Here is a 12,265-nt window from a genome sequence, read left to right on the forward strand (position 1 = left end):
CAGGTTGTTTTTGGAGAACCTGACTAAACCTATCTTTTATCAAAAATAGATTCAGCAATTAGTCTTATCGATCCGGCTCTCTCCAGGCAGAAAATGTTTACACTTTAAGCAAAACGCTTACCTTGTTATGCGCGCGTGCAGCACACTGTCTGCCTGACTGAGAGAGCGGGAGCGGCTGTCGACCTGTAGCTTCTAAACCATCCTGTTCGTGACGCCAATTTGTGTAGTGGATTGTCCGAAGCTTAAACAGGCAACAAAAGTAGTTTAGTACAACAAATGTATTTACCCATTATCAGAAGTGCAGGTTGGCCGTGCAGACAGACCACATGTTACTCCGGAGTAAACAAGACACACACAAGCCAAAATCACTGTCGAGTTCCGGTCTTCTGCCATTTTTTATATGTCTGTTGTGCGTCATTGTTTGTTATCTAATGTGCCACGATTGTTTTGTTTTGGTTTTGTCTGTTCCAAAACAACCTTGTATCTCCTAGTCATATTTGGAAAATCTAAACATTCTGTAGACAGGTTGGCATAACTCCATATTCACCTTTGTCCCACTGGCACAGAATAGAAGAGAAATTAAATGAGCGTACATTCTTATTAGACATGCAATATAGGTCAAAGGTCAGAAATTCTACTACATCTCTCATAATGATTGTATACAATAAAATATCACCAAGATTACTGCGCGCTACAACCCCACTTTATTTGACACTGTCTGTATTTAGAGAGGAAAAAATTGGAGACATATCATGTCTTTACATCTGGAGGGGTCCACAAATTAAACATTAATCCGTGAAAGACTAAGTTTGACTTTTTTGTGCATCGCTAAGTACTGTATCTGATTGACATAACGAGTGCTGCTGTGATCATGACGCTAATGAGAAAAATGATAAGTGTGTTTGCAGTTGATTTCCTGCTACAAATATTAGTCTCATCTACAATTCATGTTTGCAGTTGTTTTTATGTTGTGAAGTTCATATTTTTGTCTCAGTATTTAGCTATGAATGTCCCTGGCTACTGCCAGACACAGGCTACAGATGAAAACACCATTTTGTCCACCACCGACGCTGAGATCATTATCCATGCGTTTTTTACGTCTCGTCGATTACTGTAATGTATTATTTTTGGGTCTCCCTATGTCTACTATTAAAAGATTACACTTGGAACAAAATGCGGCTGCAAGAATTTTGACAAGAACAAGAAAGTTTGATCATGTTACGCCTACACTGGCTCACCTGCACTGGCTTCCTGTGCACTTAAGATATGACTTTAAGGTTTTACTACTTTCGTATGAAATTATAAACGGTCTAGCTCTATCCTATCTTGCTGATTGTATTGTACCGTATGTCCCGGCCAGAAATCTGCGTTCAAAGATCTACGGTTTATTAGTGATACCCAGACCCCCAAAAAGTATGCAGGCTTCAGAGCATTCTCTATTCGGGCTTCAGTACTCTTGAATGCGTTACTGCTATCAGTTAGAGATGCTACCTCAGTAGAAGCATTTAAGTCCCATCTTAAAACTCATTTGTATACTCTAGCCCAGGGGTGCCCACACTTTTTCAGCAGGCGAGCTACTTTTTAAATGACCAAGTCGAGGTGATCTACCTCATATATTCATATACACACACACACACACACACACACACACACACACACACACACACACACACACACACATACACATGTATATGTATATATGCATGTGATGGGACACAAGTAGGGGATTTTATTTTTTATGTTTTATTGCCATGCATGTCTTAGTATTTTATTGCTGTGGATTTTAATTGCATGTTTTTACATTTTAGAATTTGATCGTATTTTTAATTGCATGTTTTTATACTTTAGAATTTGATTGTATTTTTAATTGCATGTTTTTATACTTCGGAATTTGATTGTATTTTTAATTGCATGTTTTTACACCTTGTGGACTTGGCTGGCATTTTAAGACTCGCCCCTTTTAGCTTGTTGCCCCTAGTAACCAAGTGCCCAATCACACGGCACCTGAAATTAGACGCACCTGTGGAGCATTAAGACTGCACATTTAAAAGGAGAGAACAGGCAAGGATCGAAGGGAAGCGACGGAGGAGGGAAGCGACAGCAGGAGGAAGCGACCGGAGAGGATCGACAGGCTTTGCCCAGAGCGTCCGGGTGGACGCCCGCAGGCTGGGAAGGAACCCCCGGACTACACAGCAGACCCCGCAGGCTACCGGAGTGAACCCCAAGAAGCCCACAACACGCAGGGGCAGAGGAAACTCTGCCTCCGAAGTAAGTAACGTGTGTTGTGGATCTGTGGGGGCAACCAACTGCCTTGGGCTATGGGCTTGCGGGCTCGTGCGTTGTACGCTGGCTGTGTGGTTCTGTGGACAGGGGGCGATTAGGACCCAGAGACCTGCGGCGACCCCCGGGAGCGATCAAGAGGTGGAGCGAGACGGGACGGGTACGGCCACGTAGGTCCCGCGAGTGACCGGCGACTGGCGAGGAGAGTGGGCGTACCCAATACTTCAACGCGGAACTACAGCAGAGGCAGGGGAAACCCTGCCTTGCGTGTAAGTGTGGCGTCTGCCCGGAGAGCGTCTCTGTGGTTTTAGAAGATTTTATCCCTGTGGCCTGCCTCCGTTATAATTCTGTGTGCAGGAGGACGCCGTGGAAGTGTGCGGAGCCAGGACGCTGACCCCCTGCGTGTTACGGCTGTACCCTCACTATAATTTTGGTATTTTTAGCGTTGTCAACTGGACTGGTTTTTAATTTGTATTGTAATAAAGTACGAACAAGCATAATCATCTTCCCTTATTTTGGACAGCTGCTCTCACTACATTGGGTTCTTAATATTATTTGTTTTAAGCAACATTTTTATTAGATTTTAAATTTCCACCACTCGGGTCCATCACATTTCTGGCGTTACCAGCAGGATCCGTATTGTGAGAGCACTGTTCCCAATAAGGACAAGATGATGATGCCGGTGTATCCGGGCGCACCTTGGCTGCCCAGATTTAAAGGGCATGGTGACAATCTCAAGTATTCTGAGTGGAAGGAGCAGATTAAAGGGCTCCTGGATAGCCAGGATATACCAGAGGCACGAAAAGTAGCCATTTTGTTGGAAGCGCTTACAGGTGAAGCGAAGCTTCAAATTTCGGTTTTAGATGCGAACGAGAAGGATAATACTCGGAAAATGTTTACTTATTTAAATTCTTTATATGGGGATCAAACTCCAACACCGGTCTTGAGGGCACAGTTTTTTAGCTGCGCACAAAAACCTGACGAAAATGTACAGTTAATTTTGAGGGTTCATGCCTTGCCTTTGTCCCCTGGTGAGCGAGTGTGGGTCAGAAACAGGCGACTGCAGGGAAAAGGCAAACGGGACACTTGGCTGGACCTTGAACCCCACGTTATCTCGGACATTGTGGGAGAGATGGGGGTGGTTTATCGGGTGCGCCCTGAGAAGGGTGGTAGGGAACAGACTATCCACCGCAACACTTTGAAAGTATGTACTGGGCCCCCTGTTATAAAACATCACTACCTCTGGGGGAACCACCCCCACAGACTCAAAACCGTGAACTACCTGTGTTTTATGGGCTTCTGCCCCCCAGAGGCTCGACTGGAGGCACTGGGTTCTGTGGAACAACCCAGGCGCTCCACTCGGACAAACTGGGGACAGTTGCCTGCCCACTATGCAGACTAGAGTTCCCCCGTTGCAGGGACTGACAACGATAAGGTATGGGGGGATGTGATGGGACAGAAGTAGGGGATTTTATTTTTTATGTTTTATTGCCATGCATGTCTTAGTATTTTATTGCTGTGGATTTTAATTGAATGTTTTTACATTTTAGAATTTGATTGTGTTTTTAATTGCATGTTTTTATACTTTAGAATTTGATTGTATTTTTAATTGCATGTTTTTATACTTCGGAATTTGATTGTATTTTTAATTGCATGTTTTTACACCTTGTGGACTTGGCTGGCATTTTAAGACTGGCCCCTTTTAGCTTGTTGCCCCTAGTAACCAAGTGCCCAATAACAAGGTACCTGAAATTAGACGCACCTGTGGAGCATTAAGACTGCACATTTAAAAGAAGAGAACAGGTAAGGATCGAAGGGAAGCGACGGAGGAGGGAAGCGACAGCAGGAGGAAGCGACCGGAGAGGATCGACAGGCTTTGCCCAGAGCGTCCGGGTGGACGCCCGCAGGCTGGGAAGGAACCCCCGGACTACACAGCAGACCCCGCAGGCTACTGGAGTGAACCCCAAGAAGCCCACAACACGCAGGGGCAGAGAAACTCTGCCTCCGAAGTAAGTAACGTGTGTTGTGGATCTGTGGGGGCAACCAACTGCCTTGGGGTGTGGGATTGCGGGCTCGTGCTTTGTACGCTGGCTGTGTGGTTCTGTGGACAGGGGGCGATTGGGACCCGGAGACCTGCGGCGACCCCCGGGAGCGATCAAGAGGCGCAGCGAGACGGGACGGGTACGGCCACGTAGGTCCTGCGAGTGACCGGCGACTGGCGAGGAGAGTGGGCTTACCCAATACTTCAACGCGGAACTACAGCAGGTGGCAGGGGAAACCCTGCCTTGCGTGTAAGTGTGGCGTCAGCCCAGAGAGCGTCTCTGTGGTTTTAGAAGATTTTATCCCTGTGGCCTGCTTCCGTTATAATTCTGTGTGCAGGAGGACGCCGTGGAAGTGTGCAGAACCAGCACGCTGACCCCCTGCATGTCGTGGCTGTACCCTCACTATAATATTGGTATTTTTAGCGTTGTCAACTGGACTGTTTTTTAATTTGTATTGTAATAAAGTACGAACAAGCATAATCATCTTCCCTTATTTTGGACAGCTGCTCTCACTACATTGGGTTCTTAATATTATTTGTTTTAAGCAACATTTTTATTAGATTTTAATATACCACCACTCGGGTCCATCACATGTGTGTATATATATATATATATATATATATATATATATATATATATATATATATATATATATATATATATATATATATATATATATATATATATTTATTTATTTATTTATTTATTTATTTATTTATTTTGCCGTTTTTGTTCACATGTTAAAGGTGTTTTAATGAATATACATGCATGTTTAACATATAGATTCCTTTCTTTCATGAAGACAAGAATATAAGTTGGTGTATTACCTGATTCTGATGACTTGCATTGATTGGAATCAGACAGCAGTGCTGATAACGTCCACATTTTCAAATGTAGGAGAAAAAAAGTTCCTCCTACTGTCTAATACCACATGAAAGTAGTTAGTTTTTGGCATCTTATTTGTCCAGCTCCCATATTCGTTTTTATACACTTTACAAGAAATACATTGGCGGCAAACTCCGTAGCTTGCTAGCTTGTTTGCGCTGGCTTTCGGAGACTCTTATTTTGTTAGCGCAGGCGCGATGGAGCGTCACTTTTATTGTGAAGACAGGAACTGTGCGGTCAGTCTTTAGGCTTTTGAGGTACGGTTGAAATAAAAAGTGTTTCTCGCCTTCCTGGCGGTCTTTTATCCTTCACACTGAGCTGGCAGCAGCCAGCATCATTTCACAAGATCCTCAGGTGCCTTGAATTTCAATCAAGTGACGAAAGTGACGTCATAGTGAAGATTAATGATCGCTCATTTTTAGGTTTTTCTGTTGCGCCATATTTCTAACAGAAACGTAGTTGAAACCAACCGTTCCGGACAAGGCAGTTAGCATCGAGGGGCTAACTATGTTTCGGTCGGACAGGAGCAAATCACTCACCGGTAAATCCCGAGGCGGTGGTGTTTGCATATACGTCAACAATAACTGGTGCAATAATGGGAAGATAGTATCACGTCACTGCTCTCCTGATGTTGAACTATTAACTATAAAATGCAGGCCATTTTATTTACCCAGGGAATTCAGTGCTGTGATTTTCACAGCAGTGTACATTCCCCCCAGTGCTAACACCATAGAAGCTTTGAATACTTTGTACTGCTCCATCAATGAACTGCAAACTACACATCCAGAGGGAGTTTTCATCGTGGCAGGGGATTTTAATCAAGCTAACATGAAAACAGTTTTCCCTCATTTCCATCAATATGTGAATTTTGCAACAAGGGGTGGAAGCAGATTGGACTTGGTGTATAGTAATATTAAACAGGCGTATAAAGCTGCACCCCGCCCCCACCTCGGCTCCTCAGACCATCTATCTGTGATGCTAATTCCTGCATACAAGCCCCTGCTGATCAGGAAGCAAGCTACAGTGAAGCAGGTGAGGACCTGGCCAGAGGGAGCAATGTCAGCCTTACAAGACTCTTTCGAAACCACAGACTGGGACATGTTCCAAGCAGCAACCACCAAAAATCACCACACATGTGTGGAGGAGTATGCAGAGTCTGTGTCCGCATACATTCAGAAGTGCATGGAGGATGTCAGTGTGATCAAGAACATCCCCACACGGGCCAACGAGAAACCCTGGATGAACAGTGAGGTACGTGCAATGCTGAAGGCTCGGAACAAGGCTTTCAAGTCTGGCGACATGGTGGCACTAAAATCAGCCAGAGCTAACCTGAACCGTGCCATTAAGGTTGCAAAGCGTGCTCACAGTCAGAAAGTGCAGGACTTTTTCGAGAACCCTACAAACACTAGACGAATGTGGCAGGGCATACAGGTCATCACGGACTATAAAGCTGCCCCCTGTCCCTGTGACAACAGCATCAGCTTCCTAGATGACCTTAACAACTACTTTGCAAGGTTTGAGGCACTTAACACCACTCCGGCGTGAAAATCCATCCCTCGCCCTGATGAGCAGCCGCTCAACCTGGATATAGCGGATGTCCGGAAAACCCTTAGGAGAGTGAACCCCCGGAAAGCACCGGGACCTGATGACATTCCGGGCAAGGTGCTTAAGGGATGTGCAGACCAGCTGGCTGGGGTTCTCACAGACATCTTCAACATCTCGCTGACCCAGGCTGATGTACCATCATGTTTTAAGACGGCCACAATCATTCCAGTGCCAAAAAATTAAAAATAAACACAATCTACTCCCTCAATAATTACCGCCCCGTTGCACTCACCCCCATCCTAATGAAGTGCTTCGAGAAGCTGGTAAAGGAATATATTGTCTCCAGACTTCCCCCCACATTCGACCCATACCAGTTTGCTTATCGCCCTAACCGCTCCACAGAGGACGCCATCTCCTCTGCACTCCACCTGAGCTTAGAACATCTGGTAGGAAAGGACACACCCGTGTGGATGTTGTTCCTGGACTTCAGCTCAGCATTCAACACCATCATCCCGCAGCACTTGGTGAGCAAACTGGCCTCCCTTGGATTCAGTACCCCCCTTTGCAACTGGCTGCTTGACTTCCTCACAGACAGACCCCAATCTGTGAGAGTGGGCAACAACACCTCCAGTGCCATCTCCCTGAGCACCGGCTCCCCCCAGGGCTGCGTCCTGAGTCCGCTGCTGTTCACGTTGATGACTCATGACTGCTGAACCAGGTCCACTACCAACCACATTGTGAAGTATGCGGACGACACAACAGTAGTGGGCCTCATCCGTGACAACAACGACATGGACTACAGGGAGGAGGTGAAACATCTGGTTGACTGGTGCAGAACCAACAACCTGGTCCTGAATGTCAACAAGACCAGGGAGATCATCGTTGACTTCAGGCAGCACCAGTCCAGCCACGCTCCACTCTACATCAACGGCACAGCGGTGGATATAGTAAGCAGCACCAAGTTCCTGGGGGTGCAGATAACTGACAATATAACCTGGTCCCTACACACCGGAGCTCTTGTAAAAAGAGCTCAGCAGCGCATGCACTTTTTGCGTCGGATGAAAAGAGCACAGCTCCCTCCCCCCATTTTCACCACATTCTACAGAGGCACTATAGAGAGCCTGCTGACCAACAGCATCTCTGTCTGGACTGGAGCCTGCAATGCCTCAGACTGGAAGTCTCTCCAGAGAGTGGTGAGGATGGCGGAAAAGATCATCAGGACTCCTCTTCCTCCTATCCAGGAGATCGCAAAAAGCCGCTGTCCGACCAGGGCTCAGACAATCTGCAAAGACTCCTCCCACCCCCACCAAGGACTGTTTTCACTGCTGGACTCTAGAAAGAGGTTCCGCAGCCTCCGAAGCAAAACCTCCAGGTTCTGTAACAGCTTCTTCCCTCAAGCTGTAAGACTCTTGAACGCATCATAATTAAATGATCCCCTCAACTCCCCCCAAAATGGATTAACTCGCTGGAATAAAAAAGACAATATAACATTCATCCATAAACGTGGACGCATGTGGAAAAGTGCAATACATTTATCTGTACAGTAATCTATTTATTTATTTATATATATTTATTTAGTTTATATACACTACCGTTCAAAAGTTTGGGGTCACCCAAACTATTTTGTGGAATAGCCTTCATTTCTAAGAACAAGAATAGACTGGCGAGTTTCAGATGAAAGTTCTCTTTTCTAGCCATTTTGAGCGTTTAATTGACCCCACAAATGTGATGCTCCAGAAACTCAATCTGCTCAAAGGAAGGTCAGTTTTGTAGCTTCTGTAACGAGCTAAACTGTTTCCAGATGTGTGAACATGATTGCACAAGGGTTTTCTAATCATCAATTAGCCTTCTGAGCCAATGAGCAAACACATTGTACCATTAGAACACTGGAGTGATAGTTGTTGGAAATGGGCCTCTATACACCTATGTAGATATTGCACCAAAAACCAGACATTTGCAGCTAGAATAGTCATTTACCACATTAGCAATGTATAGAGTGTATTTCTTTAAAGTTAAGACTAGTTTAAAGTTATCTTCATTGAAAAGTACAGTGCTTTTCCTTAAAAAATAAGGACATTTCAATGTGACCCCAAACATTCTCTTTCTTAACTCATTCTCTTTCTATGCCACATCAATGTAGAATGCGCTCCCAACAGGTATAAAAGAAAGGGCATCTCTATCCTCCTTCAAAACAGCAATAAAAGTTCACCTCCAGGCAGCTACAACCCTAAACTAACACCCTCCCCGGATTGCTAATAATCAAATGTAAACAATCAAATGCAGGTACTTTTTCTTATGCCTTCTGATCTCTCTCTCTCTCTCTCTCTCTCTCTCTCTCTCTCTCTCTCTATGTCCAGTACTTGCTGTCCATATCCTACCCCCCCCACACCCCTGATTGTAAATAATGTAAATAATTCAATGTGATTATCTTGTGTGATGACTGTATTATGATAGTATATATCTGATAGTATATATCTGTATCATGAATCAATTTAAGTGGACCCCGACTTAAACAAGTTGAAAAACTTATTCGGGTGTTACCATTTAGTGGTCAATTGTACGGAATATGTACTTCACTGTGCAACCTACTAATAAAAGTCTCAATCAATCAATCAAACTTTTGAACGGTAGTGTATATATTTATATATTATTTATATATATTTATTTATTTATATATGCACCTTATTGCTTTTTTTTATCCTGCACTACCATGAGTTTATGTAACGAAATTTCGTTCTTATCTGTGCTGTAAAGTTCAAATTTGAATGACAATAAAAAGGAAGTCTAAGTCTAAGTCTAAGTCTATTTTTTTTAATGCCTGACTGGCGGTCGACTGACACATCCTCCGCGATCGACGTAATGGGCACCGCTGCTCTAGCCTTTAAAGAGACCCTTATTTAGGCTGACCATACGTCCTCTTTTCCCCGGACATGTCCTCTTTTGTGGGGGTTTCCGGGGTGTCCGGGCGGGGTTTCTGCCTCAAATGTCCAGCATTTTGAGTTAGGGTTGCGTGTATTTTCAATGTACGTCCAGAGTTAAGAAGGGGTTAAACAAAACAAAGTGTGGAGGCGTGCGTGTAACACGAGTGGGAAATAAGACATATTTCCTCTCATGGCATCCCCTCATATTACCTGCGCCCTTTCCACGTTTAATCTCGCGATTTTAACACACACGCTCACGTGACCCGCTGCCGCCTATCACGTGATCCGCTGCAGCCTATCGCGCTCTATATGATCCACCGTCCCAAGATGGCTGCCAGGTGCGGTGGCTAAACCTGGGGACATCTGAAGCCGGTAAGTTTTAAAGTTGTTGTTTGCCTGCATATCGTAAAAACAACCGTCCAACATTTTACAACTAATTGTAAACTTATAGGTGCCGACCATCAGGGCCGAGTTTCGACGAGAGAGTGTGTCGATGTTAAGATATTAAGCCGAGTTGGTAAGTGAATTTGTTTACTAATAGTAGCTACTAGCCATACCCATGTATTTTCTATGGGAGGTTAGCATTGGCTTTTAATCCCGTTTCCTCCAATGTTTCTGATCCCATTGAATTTATATTTATGTCGAGTCTTTATTTTGGGTACTTACATATGGTGACTGAGTGTTGTGGCGTTTTAAGGCCATCTGCACTTTTTATGCTACGGTAAAGACAATGAAGGAACACTGTTACACCCGTCATAGTGACATCACTGTTATTTTCTATTGTTTAATATTGTTCATGTTACACCCGTCATAGTGACGTCACTGTTATTTTCTATTGTTTAATATTGTTCATGTTACACCGTCATAGTGACAACTACTGTTGTGTTTGTTATTTTGTACATACATGTGATTGTTTAATGTTAGCAGTATTATTGCTAATAATGATAATAATAAGTGTAACTTATTTATTGAAGGTCGAACGATAGATGACTTAATGTTGATGTTTATGTGCGCACATTGATTGAACTCCGGGTCCTGTGTTTACGTAGGCCAGGTCCCTAAGTCTTGGATGGCGAGCTGTAGATAGGCCTTGAGCCCGAGCCCAAGGATCTCCACCTCTCAACCCCTGAACTCCACTTGCTCTGGTCGGGCCGGTAGGCGGCCTTATAGCCGAACCCCTTGCCTCGCACCTCATTACTCTGCGGCCCTTTGCACTACCTCATACACACCCTGCCCATAAACTGAACTCTCACTACAAACTGCCGTATCCACAACCCCAACCCGTGTGGCTGTATGAACTGTGAATGCGCATATGGACTGTGATCAGTCTCATATGACTCCTATGAACTTTAAGAACTTTTGATACTACCTTGTATGAATTACCTGAACTCTTAATCAATGAACTAAACCAACATTGTTTGAGATTTTTTTGTTTTTTTCTTTTGTTTTGAATGGCCATTCCTATCAATGTCTGTCCACTATTTGTTGCACTGTACATATTTAAATAACACCAGTATCATTTAAAGCATTTAATTGTGTCTGTCCTAATCTCTCCGAGTCGTAATCTAGACTTCTGATTAGCCAAATATTGAGAACTTCTACTATACTAGCTAAAGTACCTGTTACATGCGCACGCAGAAACATTCGTGAGGGAGGGGCAGAGACATAGAGCGAGAGAGCTAGTGAGTGGAGAGACAGACATGAAAACAAGAAATGCTGAAACGTAAATGCAACTTCACGGATGATTTGCGGAAAAAGTATTCGTGTTTTGGTCCTGGCCGTGACACATGGGAAGCAGAATGCATTGTGTGCAAAGCAGGAACGTATGTATCTGTGGCAAATAAAGATCTACAAGCCCATATCGACACTACAAAGTACAAAACAGCTGTGCAGGGCGAGAGCTCGTCTGCTAACTTGACAGAGTACTTTGTGCGACCTGGAAAAGGAGAAGACATTGTAAACGCAGCAGAGGGTGTTTAGCATTCCACACAGTTACAGAATATAAGTGCGACTTATTTTGTTGTACTGTCAAGCAGTGTTGGCGTTACCGCACTTTTTGTGTCTTTTTAAGCATTGAAATCAGAAAGGACTTTTTTTCTTTTTTTACTCCATGTGTGTGATTTAGTCACCTTTTATTTGTTCTGTTTATAGCACCAGGAATAACGGGCATTTAATCGCCAGGAACTCAACACAGTAGAAAACAGGAGGAAGATAACCACACAAAACACAGACTAAACTTTTGGTGAAACACAAGCTATAACAACACATAAAAGGTAAATAAAACACTAGGGGCGTAACGGTACGTGTATTTGTATTGAACCGTTTCGGTACGGGGGTTTCGGTTCGGTTCGAAGGTGTACCGAACGAGTTTCCACATGGACATATCAAGTAGCGTACCGCACGTTGTGTAAATAATGCACAACATGCGACCGGGCTACGATAGACTGACCATACGTCCTCTTTTCACCGGACATGTCCTCTTTTGCCGGGCGGAGTTTCTTAAATGCCTCAAATGTACGGCAATTTGAGTTAGGGTTGCGTGTATTTTCAATGTACGTTAAGGGTTAAGAAGGGGTTAAAAACAAAACTAAT

General features: G+C 44.1%; 1 long non-coding RNA gene across 1 annotated transcript; it reads left to right on the forward strand.

Moving 5' to 3' along the window:
- Positions 1-9,996: 9,996 nt before the first annotated feature.
- Positions 9,997-11,419, forward strand: LOC133645274 (uncharacterized). Its single transcript, XR_009824942.1, has 3 exons — positions 9,997-10,045; positions 10,125-10,190; positions 10,723-11,419. It is a non-coding gene; the product is annotated as an uncharacterized LOC133645274 (long non-coding RNA).
- The last annotated feature ends 846 nt before the right edge of the window (positions 11,420-12,265 follow it).

This window comes from Entelurus aequoreus, unplaced genomic scaffold (assembly GCF_033978785.1).
Source record: "Entelurus aequoreus isolate RoL-2023_Sb unplaced genomic scaffold, RoL_Eaeq_v1.1 HiC_scaffold_29, whole genome shotgun sequence".
Taxonomy (NCBI): domain Eukaryota; kingdom Metazoa; phylum Chordata; class Actinopteri; order Syngnathiformes; family Syngnathidae; genus Entelurus; species Entelurus aequoreus.